The 15,547-nt window shown below is 45.4% G+C and overlaps 1 protein-coding gene across 3 annotated transcripts in view; it reads left to right on the top strand.

The window, feature by feature from the left end:
- sema3b (sema domain, immunoglobulin domain (Ig), short basic domain, secreted, (semaphorin) 3B) overlaps window positions 1-15,547 on the top strand; it is a 428,874-nt gene that overhangs the window by 229,524 nt on the left and 183,803 nt on the right. The window contains exon 1 of one of the 3 annotated variants that reach the window (XM_041191336.1): window positions 9,438-9,494. The exons of the other annotated variants lie outside the window; for them this stretch is intronic. The gene's annotated coding sequence lies outside the window, so the exon portion shown is untranslated. Of the gene's footprint in view, window positions 1-9,437; window positions 9,495-15,547 lie in introns of those variants that run through there. 3 annotated transcript variants of the gene reach the window in all.

Below are 15,547 nucleotides of genomic sequence, written 5' to 3'. Positions count from 1 at the left end.
AGCTTTTAAATAGACTTCTTGTGTCCTCTAATCCTAGTTACAAGCCCAGCTGTGCGGTGAAACATTTCCAAGCTGAGGTGATGCCGGGATTGCAATGTTTTCACTCTCCAGCGTCAGTGTTGGCATTTTTTTTTAATATATTCTCTCATGGGATGTGGGCACTCACTGGCATGCTTGGCATTGGGTTGTCCATCCCTAACTGCCTTTGAGAAGATGGTGGTGGTGAGCCACCTTCCTGAATACGACCGCATGGCGTGCTGGGCTATTTTAAGAGCAAAGCTAAAGAGTCGGTCCCGTTTCTGCGGGTCTGGAGTCACGCGGAGGCCAGGCTGCGTAAGGACGGCACACTTCCTTCCCTGAAGGAGGACGTGAGTGAAACAGGTGGGTTTTCACGATAGCTGGGTAGTTTCCTGGAGTTTCTTGTAGCCGGTCGCGGTGGGAAACAAGGTAGCCGGGCCCATTTGATTGCCAGAGGAGCGCTGGTCAGTCTCTTGGCAGTGGCAACACCTCCCCCCCACCCTGCCCCCCCCCCCCCCGCCACCGATTATGGCGGAGGGCGGGAGGGACTGACACGGGTCGCCAGCAACAGGGTGTCAATTAGGCTCATTAATGAGCCAATGGACACCCATTATCCCTGAGCCCAATGCGATTCCGTGGTGACCCAGGGATTAAATGGGGGTGTCACAGCTTCCCCTGTGTCTCCTGAAGGTTGCCGAGTAAACCCTGTCAGCTCATGGGACCCAGCATCGGGAAGGGGGTGGCAGCTGAAAACCATCCCCCCTGCCCTTGCCTCTGAACTACCCCCCCCTCACCCACGATCCCCACCCCGTGATCTCCATCCCATGATCCCCACCCCGCTCTCACTCACCTTTGGTCTGGGGTCCCACGGTGATCCTGGGACTCTGACGGGCTTGCAGTGCCCATCAGCTGCCACATCTGCTGCTGGTACTGGCGGTGTGGTAAAGTGAGGTGCCCTGTGCCTTTAAGAGAATGCAAGTGTACTGATCATGTGACAGCACTGACAAATCACTGTACAACGCGGGCAACTGGGAACTGTAAGTCTAGTTCTGGAGGTTTCTGAGTGAGCACGTATGATCTGGTGCTCTGCCCGATGTCTCAATAAACCATCACTATTTATTCTTACATCAGTCTCTCCCCATTATTGATTGCAAACAGCAATAGGAAGGCGTGCAGTTAGAGTTTGGTTGGCCAACGAACTCTTTTACCCAAGACATAAAATGCGGCCTGAGGAGATGCCGACCCCTGAATGACCAGCAATTTCCGGTGGATAGAATTTCCACCGCCAGGGACCTCAATCACAGGGAATGCCTGATGGTGGCCATTTGAACGCCTGAAGGGAACTTGATTCTATTGGGCCTCCCCATAGAACTGACAGGGGTTCCCCACTAGCTCTCAAACCAGTAGATGAGGCCCCCTCCCCCCTCCCCTCTCCCCGACAGAATCCTGGCCATAGTCACCATGACTGATACTAGCCTTTTATACCAGGTTTCTTGAATTAACTGAGTTTAGATTCCCCAGGGTTTGAACTCATGTCTCCAGGTCATTAGTCCAGGCCTCTCAATTACAAGTCCAGTAGCATAGTCGCTAAGCAACTGCATCTGCCATCACCTGCACTTCACGGATATTTTCTGCTAGGTTTTGCATTTTTTTTTTAGGAAAAAAAACTATTCAATGGAGAAACTGCACAAACTCAGTTGTATCCCCTCCTTCCTCGAAATGCATCTTTACGACAAGAACACAGCAATTGCGAGACGAGAAAAGATCAAGGTTGATCTGGTTCATCTTTACCATCCCGGTAATTGCGATACACGATAATGGATTTGCCGATTTATCACAGCAAAACCCATTCCCTTCAAATTAATATCAGGCTTAATTAGTCTACAACCTAGACATGAGATGAAGGAACCATGGGTCCGAAGTCACCTCTTCCTCACCGCACAAAGTACTTATTTCCTGAAATAATTCTCTCTGACCTGCATCTGAGTGGATCAGTATTAACTGCTTCCATTGTCTCCCGAGGGGGCCTGTTCCATAGATTGACCACTCCCTCACTGAAACATTGAGGCCTCCCATTGAAGCTTCTAAACAGTCGTGTTGAGTCGGACTTAAAACCGGCGTTACACCCAATCCCCCGAACTTCTTTAATTATCCGGCACGTTAGGTTAAATTGGGGAGATGCTGACCAAGTGGTAATGTCACTGGCGTAGTAATCCAGAGGCCCAGGCCAATGCTCTGGGGACATGGGTTCAAATTCCACCATGGCGGCTAAATGCAATTAGTAGGCCTGGGATTTAAAGCTAGTCTGAGTAATGGTGACCGTGAGAGCTACTGTTGATTATTGTGAAAACCCATCTGGTCCTTTAGGGAAGGAAATCCGCCATCCTTACCCAGTCTGGACTATATTTGACTCCAGACCAACAGCAATGTGGTTGGCTCTTAACTGCCCTCTGATATGGCCTAGCAAGCCATTCAACTCAAGGGCAATTAGGGATGGTCACCAAATGCTGGCCCTGCCAGTGCCACCCGCGTCCCATTAAAGAATAAAGAAAGAAAAATCGCACCCAATTATTTTGCCAGATTCGGCCATGTCCAATGGTTCTAGTCTTTTGGAGAAGGTGAAACGTTATCGAATCCTAAAAGCAGCAATTGAATTATGTGCCAATTTTCTCTTTTCCAGTGAGGACATGTTTCACCTCTTGGCTTTTTCTTCCAAACTCAGCCCCACCCATGCCTGAATTTTATTTCAGTTCCGTACCTTCTGCTCTCCATCTGTGAGATGCATTCTGCACCCCTGTGGGTCTGTTGTTATTCACTTATAATGGGTGAAAAATGCATCGAAGCCAAAGGGGGCCAGGACATTCACTCGTCTTTTCCCCTTCGCTGGTGCTGACTGCTTGCTATATATTTCCAGCCGCTTCCAAGTTGCTTTCTCTTTTTAACCTCCATTGTGACACTGCCTTGTGTGCACCAGGTATAATTATGCAAAATACCCATCCTTTTGTGCTGCATGTTTTTAATTTCTTTCAGTGCATCGGTACCATTTTACTGTGTGTGCTTCTGACTCCACATACTGCAAGATCCTTTCGCTGACAATTGTTTACCCTGGGCACTATGCACATAGGGAGAGCCTGTATAAAGTATCTTGTAGCACTGAATACAGCAACTTGCATTTATATGGCACCTTTAAAGTAGTAAAATGCCCCAAGGTGCTTTACAGGAGCATTATCAGACAACTGAACAAAGAAGGAAACATTAGGATGTCACAGAATCACAGAATTTTAATGGCACAGAAGGAGGCCATTCGGCCCATCGTGTCTGCTCCGGCTCTCCAAATGAGCTTTAGGACCTAGTGCCATTGCCCTGCCTTTTCCCCGTAACCCTGCACATTGTTGCTATTTGAATAATCATCTAATGTTCTCTTGAATGTCTCGATTGAACCTGCCTCCACCACACTTACAGTCAGTGCATTCCAGACCTGAACCGCTCTTCGTGTGAAAACATTTTTTCTCACATCACATTTGCTTCTTTTGTAAATCACTTAAATCTGTGCCCTCTTGTTCTTGATCCTTTTATGAGTGGGAACAGCTTTTCCCTATCTACTTTGTCGAGCCCCCTCATGATTTTGAACATCTCTATCAAATCTCCTCTTAGTCTTCTCCTCTCCAAGGAGAACAGTCCCAACCTCTCTAATCTATCCTCATAGCTGAAGTTTCTCATCCCTGGAACCATTCTTGTAAACCTCTTCTACACTCTCTCCAATGTGTTCATATCCTTCCTATAATATGGTGCCCAGAACTGTACACAATATTCCAGCTGAAGTCTAATGAGTGTCTTATATAACTTCAGCATAACCTCCCTGCTCTTGTACTCTATGCCCCTATTAATAAAGCCCAGGATACAATATGCTTTATTAACTGCTGTCTCCACTTGTCCTGCCACCTTCAATGATCTATGCCCATATATACCCAATTCTTTCTGTTCTTGCACCCCCTTCAAAATTTCACTCCTTATTTTATATTGTCTGTCCATGTTCTTCCTACCAAAATGCATCACCTCACACTTCTCTGCATTGAACTTCATCTGCCACCTATCTGCCCACTCCTCCAACTTGTCTATGTCCTTTTGAAGTTCTACACTGTCCTCCTCGCAGTTCACAACACTTCCAACTTTGTATCATCTGAAAACTTTGAAATTGTCATCTGCACACCAAGATCTAGATCATTAATATATATCAGGAAAAGCAAGGGTCCCAAAACCGACCCCTGGGGAACTCCACTACAAACCTTCCTCCAGCCCGAAAAATATCCATTGACCATTACTCTCTGCTTCCTGTTTTTCAGCCAATTTTGTATCCACGTTGCTACTGTCTCATTTATTCCATGAACAATAACTCTTCTCACAAGTCTGTTGTGTGGTACTGTATCAAATGCTTTTTGAAAGTCCATGTACACCACAACAACAGCATTACCCTCATCGACCTTTTCTGTTACCTCTTCAAAAGACTCTAACAAGTTAGTTAAACATGATTTCCCATTTAGAAATCCATGCTGGCTCTTTCTTATCAACCCGTATTTTTCCATGTTACTAATAAATGTATCCCGAATGATTGTTTATAGAATCTTGACCACCATTGAAGTTAAACTGACTGATCTATAATTGCTGGGCTTATCCTTACAACCTTTTTTGAATAAGGGCGTAATGTTTGCAACTCTCCAGTCCTCTGGCACCACCACTGAGTGTAGGGAAGACTGAAAGATTATGGCCAGTGCCCCTACAATTTCTACTCTCAGTTCCTTCAGCATCCTTGGATGCATCTCATCTGGTCCTGGTACCTTGTCAACTTTAAGTACCAACAGCCTATTCAACACTTCCTCCTTATCAATTTTGAACCCTTCTAGTGACAGAGTTTCCTCATCTGTCACAATAGCCTGGATAGCATCTACCTCCTTGGTAAAGACAGATGCAAAGCATTCATTTAATACCTCAGCTATGGCCCCTTCGTCCATGTGTAAATTCCCTTTTAGATCCCTAATCGACCCTACTCCTCTAAACCAAACACTTTGTCAAAGAGGACATCTTAAAGAGAGAAGAGAGTGGTAAAGGGATGGAGAGGTTTAGGGAGGGAATTCCAGAGCTTAGGCTCTTGACAGCTGAAGGCAGGATCGACAATGGTGGAATGGAGGAAGTGGGCTGTACATAAGAGACCAGCGTTGGAGTAATGTAGAGTTGTAGGCTTGGAGGAAGTTACACAGATAAGGAGGGGGGTCCATGGATGATTTGAGAATTTTAAAATCCTGACGTGTTGCCAGACAGGGAGCCAATGTAGGTCAATGAATGCAGGGGTGATTGATGAATGGGACTTGATGAGAGTTAGGAGATGGACAGCAGCATTTTGGATGAGCTCACGGAGGGTAGAAGATGGGATGCCAACCCAGGGAGCCTTGGAATAATCTGATCCAGAGGCATTAATGAATGGATCAGGGTTTCAGGTTTCTGAGATAGGCTGAAGCAGGGCCATAGGTGGGCCATGCTACCAAGGTGGAAGTAGGTGGTTTTTGTGATAGAGAAGATGGGGGTTGTTAGCCCAGATTAGGGTTAAATAGACACAGAAGTTGCAAACCGTCCAGTTCTGCCTGAAACAGTAGCCAGGGAAGGGAATGGAGTAGGTGGAGAGGGTATGCTGCTTATGGCAAGACCCGAAGACAATGGCTTCAGTCTTCCTAAAGTTTAAATTAGAAGAAATTTCGAATCATCCAGGACAAGCGGTCTGACAGCACAGCACAGAGGCAGTGGAAGAGTCAAGATCGGTGACAGAGAGGCAGGGACTTAAAAGATTAATACTTGCTGAGGGAAGCTCGTGCAGGAAAACAAAGTTACATAGTTGGACAAAAGCCCTCTCATTATTGTACATGTTAATCTAAATCCTCTAATCATTCAACACAGACCCTCTCATTGAGTATGTTTGAAAGAGTGAGTAAAACTCCAAGGGAGACAGGTAGGGTACCTTTCAGTACGTGCTGATCATGGAACTTGTAGGTTTTTTTTATGGTTGAAGTTCACTGTGTTAATGCATTTGTTAAGATGTCTTGAGATCATTATCATGAGGATAATTAAATGAAGTAAATGTACTTGTTAAAAAATAAACACCTATTGGTGCCTGGTTTATGTATTAGAGATTTAGAGACAGCCTACTTGAAAAACTAGACTGTCCCAACAAGGACAATTAGCAGTTTATCACATCTCTCAGGAACATCTTGTAGTACTTCAGTGATTTACTTCGAGATACTGTGGTTGCTTAGGCAAACATGGTAACCATTTTATACTCAGCAGGATCCCATAGATAAGTGGACAGTTAATTTGTTTTTTGTGGTAGTATTTAAGGGAGAATTGTTGAATATGGGGTCTTTAACATTGGCCTAAACCATAGTTAAGACCAGCTTTGTTTTAATGTCACGGTGCTGCACTGGAGAGTCCTGCAATTGTGGTTTACTGAAGGGGGACAACCTTCTGACTCAGAAGCAGGAATGTCATTAACTGAGCCAAGCTTACAGGAGTGAATTACCATCAACAGCACTGAAGACCAAGGGGAGAAGGTAGGCCAGTTACAAAGTGAGGTCTGCTGTGAAATTCTTCTTGGATTCAGAGCTGTCACTCGGCCCTATAAGTGACCCAAGCATCTCACTTTGTTGGGAATTGATTCATACAGTCTTGTATCTCCTCACGTGAAAACCTAACACAGGGATGTAATAATAATGCTTCCTCTTAACCCGGACTGGAGATTCTTTTCATTTGGTGCCTTCCATGTCTGCTCCATCACCAAGGCCGTCTACCATTACCAATGTGACATCGCCGGACTCCGCCCCTGCCTCAGCTCATCCGCTGCTGAAACCCTCATCCATGTTTCTGTTACCTCCAGGCTTGGTCCTGGCTGGCCCTCCATCTTCCACCCTCCATAAGTTTGAGCTCACCCCAGACTATGCTGCCCATGTCCTAACTTATACCAGGGCCAGGATTTTATCCCTCCCACCCGGCGGGATATTACGGTCCTGCCAAACTGAATGGAGATTTAAATGCCTTGCTGCATCAGCCCAGGGGAGGGGGGCAGAGAGACACGCCATGGCGGGGCTGTAACATCCTGGCCCAAGTCACATTCACTCATCCCCGCTGTGCTCACTGACCTAGCTTGGTTCCCCGTCCAGTGATGTCTTGATTTTAAAATGCCCATCCTTGATTTCAAATCCTTTTGTGGCCTTGTCTGTCCCAATCTGTGTAACCTCCTCCAGTCCTCTGGGATCTCTGCACTCCTCCAATTTTGGTCTCTTGCACAGCACTGATTTTAATTGCTCCTATGCTTTCCGAACACTGACATCCATTCTGTGGGAAAATGGCCAAAGATATTTTAAAATGTGACAGCTTATTCGAGGGACGGGATGAATGCATTCATGTCAGATACAAGTAGAGCTACGCTATATAAACAAACACAATTGCCAGATTATTATAACACGGATATTGCTACTTATGAGGTCTAACAGCATCTGTTGAGAGAAAAACAGAGTTAACGTTTTCGAGTCCGTATGACTCTTCTTCAGAGCCATACTCTCTGCTGTCAGACCTGCTGAGATTTTCCAGCATTTTCTGTTTTTGTTTCAGATTTCCAGCATCCGCAGTATTTTGCTTTTATCTTTGCTATTTACGAGGACGGGCCTTGCTTGAAATTAGTAGTGTGTTAATGATGCACGCTGTTATTAATGTGCAAATTGGCCAACATGTTTAGGGGATTAAGAGATAAGTTGTGAATCTCCTGAACTTGCTGGTTGATTTATGTCAGTCTGCTGTCTGCTTCGCTCGAGTGCCATCAATATAATGAACATGTTTGATTTCATTGGAATAAATGGAAGCGTTTTGACTGATCTTTATATTCCCAAGGCATGCTACTTTAAAGGACTAGACAACTCTAGTCCTCAATGGCTTTGCTTAAAATGAGAGCAGTGCTTTGAAGGGATGGTGTTATTATTGAAAGACCATGTAGCCCTCAGGGAATTCGATGTTTGTCAAAAAGCGAAGTAATCAGAGCTGAAAGATCCTCATTGTAACCGTTTGAACGCCTGGCGGTAACTGTTTATTATTGAACTACAAGTGTTCACATGTCATACAGAGTGCAGAAAAGCACAGCTGGGTAGTTTGTCTTCAAAGTGACGTTTTTAGAGATCTAGCTCGATGGAGAGAAGTACTAAGAAAATAACCCCGCTACCTGAATACAGCAATCACAAGTCCATAAATACACATTCGGAGCTGCAAGCCTGGGCTCTGGCATCCATATGGAACGCTCACAATACAAGTTGAAGCAAATAAGAACTAAATTGCGATCTGTCAGGGTTCAGTTCCATGTTCACTGGGCTTCTTGTACCTCTTGCATAGTGACTATTCTTCATTCTTCATAGGTGCCTCACATCTTTTGCACAGTGATTATCCTTCATTGGCGCCTCATGATCAGCGCGCTTAGATGTTGACAGGCCAGTGGAGATTGGAAACTCAGCAATGGGAGACATGGGGTGGTAGGTTGTCACTACTAGGAAGCTCCCTGTTGCTGTTCAGTGTCTTCAATGTTTTATAGGTTAATTCATTGCCCCACCAACCAGCTCAGCTCAGTTGCTCAGCTGAGTTTTACTGCTTGCCTAAAAATATTCCTGGACATGAAAAGAGAGCTTATTTTTAACAAAAGGGTGCCTTGTTCATGAATTGGGATGTGGCTGATGCAGGTATAAACACAAACTTTTAGTTTGGTATTAAGTTTTACTGTGTATACATATTTTCAAATTCAGGCTATTTTATGTCCACCATAGCTCAGTTGCTCGCATGCTTGACTTTGAGTCATTAGGGTTCAAGTCCCACTCCAGCATTAGAGCATTAACTTTCAGGCTGACAATTCAGTGCAGTACTGAGGAAGCATGGTACTGCCAGAGATGCTGACTTTTAGATGAAATGTTGAACGGAGGTCCCGTTTGCCTGAACAGTTCAATGTAAAATAGCCCATAGCACTATTTTGAACTTATCCCTGGTGTCCTGGCTAATATTTCTCCCCCAGTCAACATCACAAAAACAGATTATCTGGCCATTGTCACCTTGCTGTTTGTGTGTGTTTGCTGTGTACAAATTTGCTGCTGTGTTTCCCATATCACAACAATGGACTACACTTCATTAACTGTAATACACTTTGAGATGTCTGCTGGCTGTAAAAAGTGCTGTATACATGCAAATCTTTCCTTTTTTCATTTTTGTTTGATGATGTGATCAGCAACATTATAATCTAATTCCATCAGTATACATTCTTCCTTCTAATAGTTGATACCTTTCCAATGTTGTCCCACGTGATGCTCTTTCATTCATTGAACTCAGTCGCTTAATCCACAGGTCCACGTGTTCACTTCAGTGTCCGTGTGTAAAGATCTCCACCACTACCCAGATTGAGAATGGTAAACTGAGCACAGCCAAGGACCACACTTGCAACCTTTTATCTTTTGGACGCATGTACCGCACCGCATGCTATACTGACTCCCTAAACCAGTGTGGAGCGAGGAGTTGAGTCCCTGTTATGTGCACTCAGGAATAGGGAACAGGATTAAGGAAAGTGGAACTGGACGGGCTGTGCCAAAACAGTATTGCCAGGCAAGTCAGGGGAAGTACAGAGGTGAGGTATTGCAACTTGAGAGGGCAAAGTGGAAAGCCAACCATGGTCTGGTTCCCCTTATTGAAGTGGCACTTACCCTATTGGTCACTTCTGTTGCATCATTGTTAAAAGACACAGAGAAATAAATCCACAGTTCAGACCGCGCGTAACTGGAGGAGTATGGGAGGGCAGTGAATAAACTTGGGTGTCTGTTGTTGTTAATTTGAAGAGGGCAGAATAACAATCAGCCCTAATGCCCTCTTATCTCCACCTTACCGGCTCAATGGTCTGCCTTCTGCGCCTCTTAAAAAAAGAGCAAGTGAAACACAAATATTTTTAAAAGAAGCTATTCAATGTTTACAATAGACATCAGCCAACTGAGCAGTTAAAGCTGTAATTCAGTCACAAGTCGATGTTCATGAAAGATCTGATCTTTGCTCTTGATATGGTTTATAATATGGGAAGAACATTGAATTACAATTTGTAACTTCCCAAAGCCTGTCCACCATCGACAAGGAGCAAGTCAGGAGTGTGATGGAATACTCTCCACTTGCCTGGATGAGTGCAGCTCCCACAACACTCAAGAAGCTGAATACCATCCAGGGCAACGCAGCCCGCTGGATTGGCACCACATCCACCACCTTAAACATTCACTCCCTCCACCACCAGTGCATGGCTGCAACTCGCCAAGGCTTCTTCGACAGCACATGAGTCAATGTAAGGCTGCTTCTGAGATCCTAATAGCCCAGTGGGAAAGCAACACTCAACGGGAGTATGGATCGCTGATGGCATTCTAACATTGCGCTCCCAATTTCCTGACCCATGTTCCCTGTAGCTATGTCTCCTCACCAGGAGCCCCGGATCAGAGCATTCCACTTCACAGTTCACGGATTCAGCTTTCTGAATCGGTACCCTTGGTACTAGCATTGCCATCGGCACTCCAGCTAAAGAAGAAATCTCACCCACCAAATTCCAGTTGATTTCTCGGTGGGGGGAAACCGAACTAGGCACCACAAATATGAGATGACCAATCAAAAACTTGGGAGGCTTTTACCCTAGAGAGTAGTTAGAATATGAAGGTCATGACCACAAGTTTATTTGAGGTGAATAGCATTGAAGGAAAAGCTAAACATATGAAAGAGAAAGAATGAAAAAGTTAGGTGGCTGGGAGGAGGCTCATGTGGGGCATAAACAATACCTGTGATCGGTTGGGCCTTGTGGCCTGTTACTGAGCTGTACGCCCTATGGGCGGATTCATCCCAGATTTGCACAAAGTGCGTGTAGTGGGCATGAGAAACGTCGTGTTACCTGTCGGCCGCATTGGTGGATTTTTGCACTGTGTCGACCCCTTCCTTCCTCACTAATTATGCAGCCACGGGAAACGCGCCATCTCGCAGGTAGGCAGCCTCCGATTTGCCCGACATGCCATTGCCTCATACACACATACGTACCAACTTCTGAATTGGGAGCAGGAGTAGGCCACTCGGCCCGTCGAGCCTGCTCCCCTTTCAATATGATTGTGGCTGATTTGGTTGTAACCTCAACCCCACGTTCCTGCCGACCCCCTGATAGCCTTTCACCCCCTTGTTAATCAAGAGTCTATCTAGCTCTGCCTTAAAAATATTCAAAGACTCTGCTTCCACTGCCTTTTGAGGAAGACAGTTCCAAAGACTCACTGGCCCCTGAGAGAAAAAATTCTCCTCATCTCTGTCTTAAATGAGCGACCCCTTATTTTTAAACGGTGACCCCTAGTTCTAGATTCTCCCTGCCTTGCTGCTTCCTCACTCCATATTTAAACTGCAGCCGCGAGCACGTTTCTCAACGCTTGCAGCCCAGGACTGTTCCGGTGAAGACATGGGCCCAAAAGCCAGGAAGAGTGCAGCCCCCCCGATTCAGTGACGCATCACTAGGAGCCCCTCTGGACACTGTGGAGGCTTGCCACAATGTCCTCTACCTCTGCCCTGGTCGCAGGAGTCCCATCAGTCTCACCACTCCGCCTTGGGAGGCAGTGGCAGAGGTGGTCAGTGCCAATGTGGCACACAATGGTGCAGAAAATGAATGAATGATCTCATCCATGCCACCGGGGTAAGGCAACCATCTTATCACTCTAAACTCACACACTCAAGCCCATCACACATTCACTGACATCTCACTCACTGCCAGCTCAAGGGACATCACCGCTCACTCTTTCACACGCACCCTCACATCCCCATCTGGTCTCATCTCCTCTGCAGACTGCCTCCTCAGCCCTCACCATATTGAGGCCTTTTGCACAGATCAACATGTGTCCCCACACACACCCTGGGATACTCCCCATTCTCCAGTACAGCCCTCTTCCTGCAGCCTCTTCCCTTGCCTGAGCAAGCCCTAGCCCTGCAGCTAATGAAAAGCCATCCATGCCTTACCAAATAATCTGGCAGGTAGAAACCTGCCCTTGAGCCCACCTAAAAATGATATGATGCTGCCTGTGAGGCTTGGCTCTGATGACTGCGAGTGCTGCCCGAAGCAAGGTAGGCAAACAAACCTCAAAGTCCCCAGCAAAGTGCGGCTCACCAGGTACACGTCGCTTATGTACAGTTGTGAAACACATTGGCGTGCAATCACACCAACGTGGTCAGATGATCCAGTGGGGGAGGGTGGGGGGATGATTCTGGTGAGCAGGGTTTATAATGATTTGAAATTAGGTTCCCGACGTATGGAGGGGACGATCGCAAACTGATTTCATGACATCTTGAAAGCGATTATTGGCTTTCTCGTCATGTTGTTGTACATCCCCCACCACTGGCCGTCATGACATTGGACGCCAAAGGGGCTGGAAGATTTTGGCCTATGTATTGCGCATCCCTCACTGTTATTATTTTACCTAATTGGATGTAGCATTATGTCGATTGCTTGATATGGGGGTCATCTGACCAACAGTGACATTGAGGCCAACGTACAACTACTTTCAACATCTAGCTTAGTTCCCTGATATTGAGCATTGAGTAGATCATAACCACCCAGTGAACTCAATAACAGTTTGTAACTTCTTACAGATTTCCTTCAGAAAAACTCTAAAAAAATGACATTACCCTCAACCACATAAATACACGCAGGGATTCTTGACACACTCTTTAGTGCCAGCAAGTCTTAGCAGGGTCCCAATTTTTTTCTGCAATGCATGCAGTAGTAAATCTGAAGACCAGCCCAGAGCAGTTTAATTACACATGACAGGATTCCAAGTAGATTCAGAACCAGGTTCCGTCAGAGTTTGACTCAAGATAAAAGAGCCCAAAAGTCGTCGAGTGTTTCTGATGCCAAACTCCTGCTCAGTAAGCATTCTTTCTTCTTTTTATTATTAATGATGTACTTGCTGAGGATTGTCGTGTATACCGGACCGTTACATATAGCTCTGTGCTATTTATCGATAGCACTTATATCTGTTGTACGTATGCAGACTGCAGTATGTGTTATATATGGACTGCAGTATTTATTGTGTATACGCAGGCCTGGTATGTCTGCATAGCATATATCCATGGGAAAGATACAGGGTGTTAGATTGGCAAAAGAACAGTTAATAAGTGCAGTGTATAAACAAAGGAACAGTTAAAGTCCTTCACAGACGCCCATTAACTGGTGAATTTTGGGCTGCTTGGGGGGGTGCAGGGATGACAGTGGTTGGGGTGGGGGGTGAATGGTTGACTGGGGTACTGTGGTATCAGAGGAGCTCCGTGGCACTATTGTTTTTAAGACTTTTTTTTTCTGTAAAGCTGATCTTTTGGTGCCTGCTCCATATCTCTCTGTCCAATTGGCAGAGGGGGCTGTAAAACGAGCATTATTAGGCCTCCCATTTGCATAGGAAAGGGGCCTAATGCATGTTTTAGGGAGTTGCCTGAAAATTCATCTGACCCAATTGCAGATTGAAAGCATCGTTCACCCACATGGAATGAGGACTATGTAAATGTGGAACAATGACTTGGTTTGTTCGATTGTGTTGATTCTCTCCGAATAATCTGGCTGTGCTCGGTGTACAAGTGGAAGTAGCTCCTTGTCTTCTAGTATTTTGGTTTTACACGGAGAGAAGCATAGAATAGTGCAATACAGGAGGAGGCCATTCAGCCCATTGAGTCTGTGCTGCCTCTTTGGGGGAGAAATCCATTTAGTCCCACTGCCCTGCTCTTTTCCTATATCCCTATTTTTTTCCTCTTCAAGGATTTATCTAATTTCCTTTTCATGGTTACGATTCCATCAATTCATCACCCTATCGGGTAGTACATCCTAAATCTTAAGTACTCATTGTGTAAAATTTTATCCCCCTGTCCTCTGATTCTTTTGCCAAGCCCTTTAAATTTGTACCCTTTAGTTACCAGAAACCATTTTAATCAGATTGGCTGGCAGCTCCCGAGGGCAGGACTTCTTTCCACTGAGGGGTGGAAGTTGACTCTCAACCACTTTAGCCCATCTACAGCATGTTACGGCTGTGGGATGGGTTTCTTTTGGGCCTGTCAGCTTCCGGCCAACTTTCCTTCTGGAAGGGATATGAGCAGTCCACCTCTCCCCTCATAAAATGCAGCCCTGGAACCATTCCAGTAAACCTCTTCTGTACCCTCTGTTGCATGAAGTATGTTCAGAATGTTTCATGAAGAGGGTCAGAGTCTTGTATGGTTGAACATTGTATTTATTGACAACACATAGCTATGTACATTTATGCAGGGTATAGCCCAAGCTATGAGTTAACTCCAAGCTTGCTTCTACACAGGTCTCTGTCCAGTCCACAACTGACCCTACTCTTAGGTTATGTGTCTCTCTACTTCACACCGTGGGTGGTACTGTTTCCCAGTCCCACATTAACCCTTGCTATGCCAGACACACCCACTCCAAAATCTGCATGTCAATTCTAAAAGTGTGGTGCCTGGAAAAGGACACACAGATGCTGAAGCATCTCACTGATTCTTCAATAATTCTGCAGTGGGGAGGGGAGGATCCAGTGGTCATGGTCTATGTAGGACAAGGAACGAGGTTCTGCATAGTCAGTATGTGGAGCCAGGTACCAAATTAAGAAGCAGAACCTCAAAAGTAATCATCTCTGGATTATTACCTGAGCCACGTGCAAATTGGCTTAGGACAAATAAGATTAGAGAGACAAACGCATGGCTCAAAGACTGGTGTGGGAGAAGTGGGTTCTGGTTTGTGGGGCACTGGCACCAATACTGGGGAAAGTAGGAGCTGCGCCGTTGGGATGGTCTACACTTGAACCATGCTGGGATGAGTATTCTTGCAAATCGCATAACTAGGGAAGTAGAAAGGGTTTTAATCTAAATCATGGCAACAAGGGATCAAATGTGGGAAGATGTGGTAAATTAAAGAGTAGAGACAAGGTAAGAGAGAAAGGCATTAATGGGAAATGATAAACAGGAAGGGACCGAGAGTACAAGTCTGAGAGTAAATTAATAGATAAGGCTGGAGGTTACAAAAATAACATAAGGACAAAACTTAAGGCTCTGTATTTGAATGCATATAGCAGTCGAAACAAAACAGAGGAACTAATAGTGCAAATAAAGATAAATAAGTACTCAGCTCCTGACCTCATTATAGCCTTGGTTCAAACATGGACAAAAGAGCTGAACTCCAGAGATGAGGTGACAGTGACTGCCCTTGACATCAACGTAGCATTTGACCAAGTGTGGCACCAAGGAGTCCTAGCAAAACTGGAGTCAATGGGGGTCAGAGGGAAAACTCTCTTCTGGCTGGAGTCATACCTAGCACAAGGGAAGATGGTTGGGATTTTGGCGATCATTCATCTCATTTCCAGGACATCACTGCAGGAGTTCCTCAGGGTAGTGTCCTAAGTTCAACCATCTTCAGCTGCTTCATCAATGA

This window comes from Carcharodon carcharias, chromosome 7 (assembly GCF_017639515.1).
Source record: "Carcharodon carcharias isolate sCarCar2 chromosome 7, sCarCar2.pri, whole genome shotgun sequence".
Taxonomy (NCBI): Eukaryota; Metazoa; Chordata; class Chondrichthyes; order Lamniformes; family Lamnidae; genus Carcharodon; species Carcharodon carcharias.
This window is presented reverse-complemented; position numbering and strand designations above follow the sequence as displayed.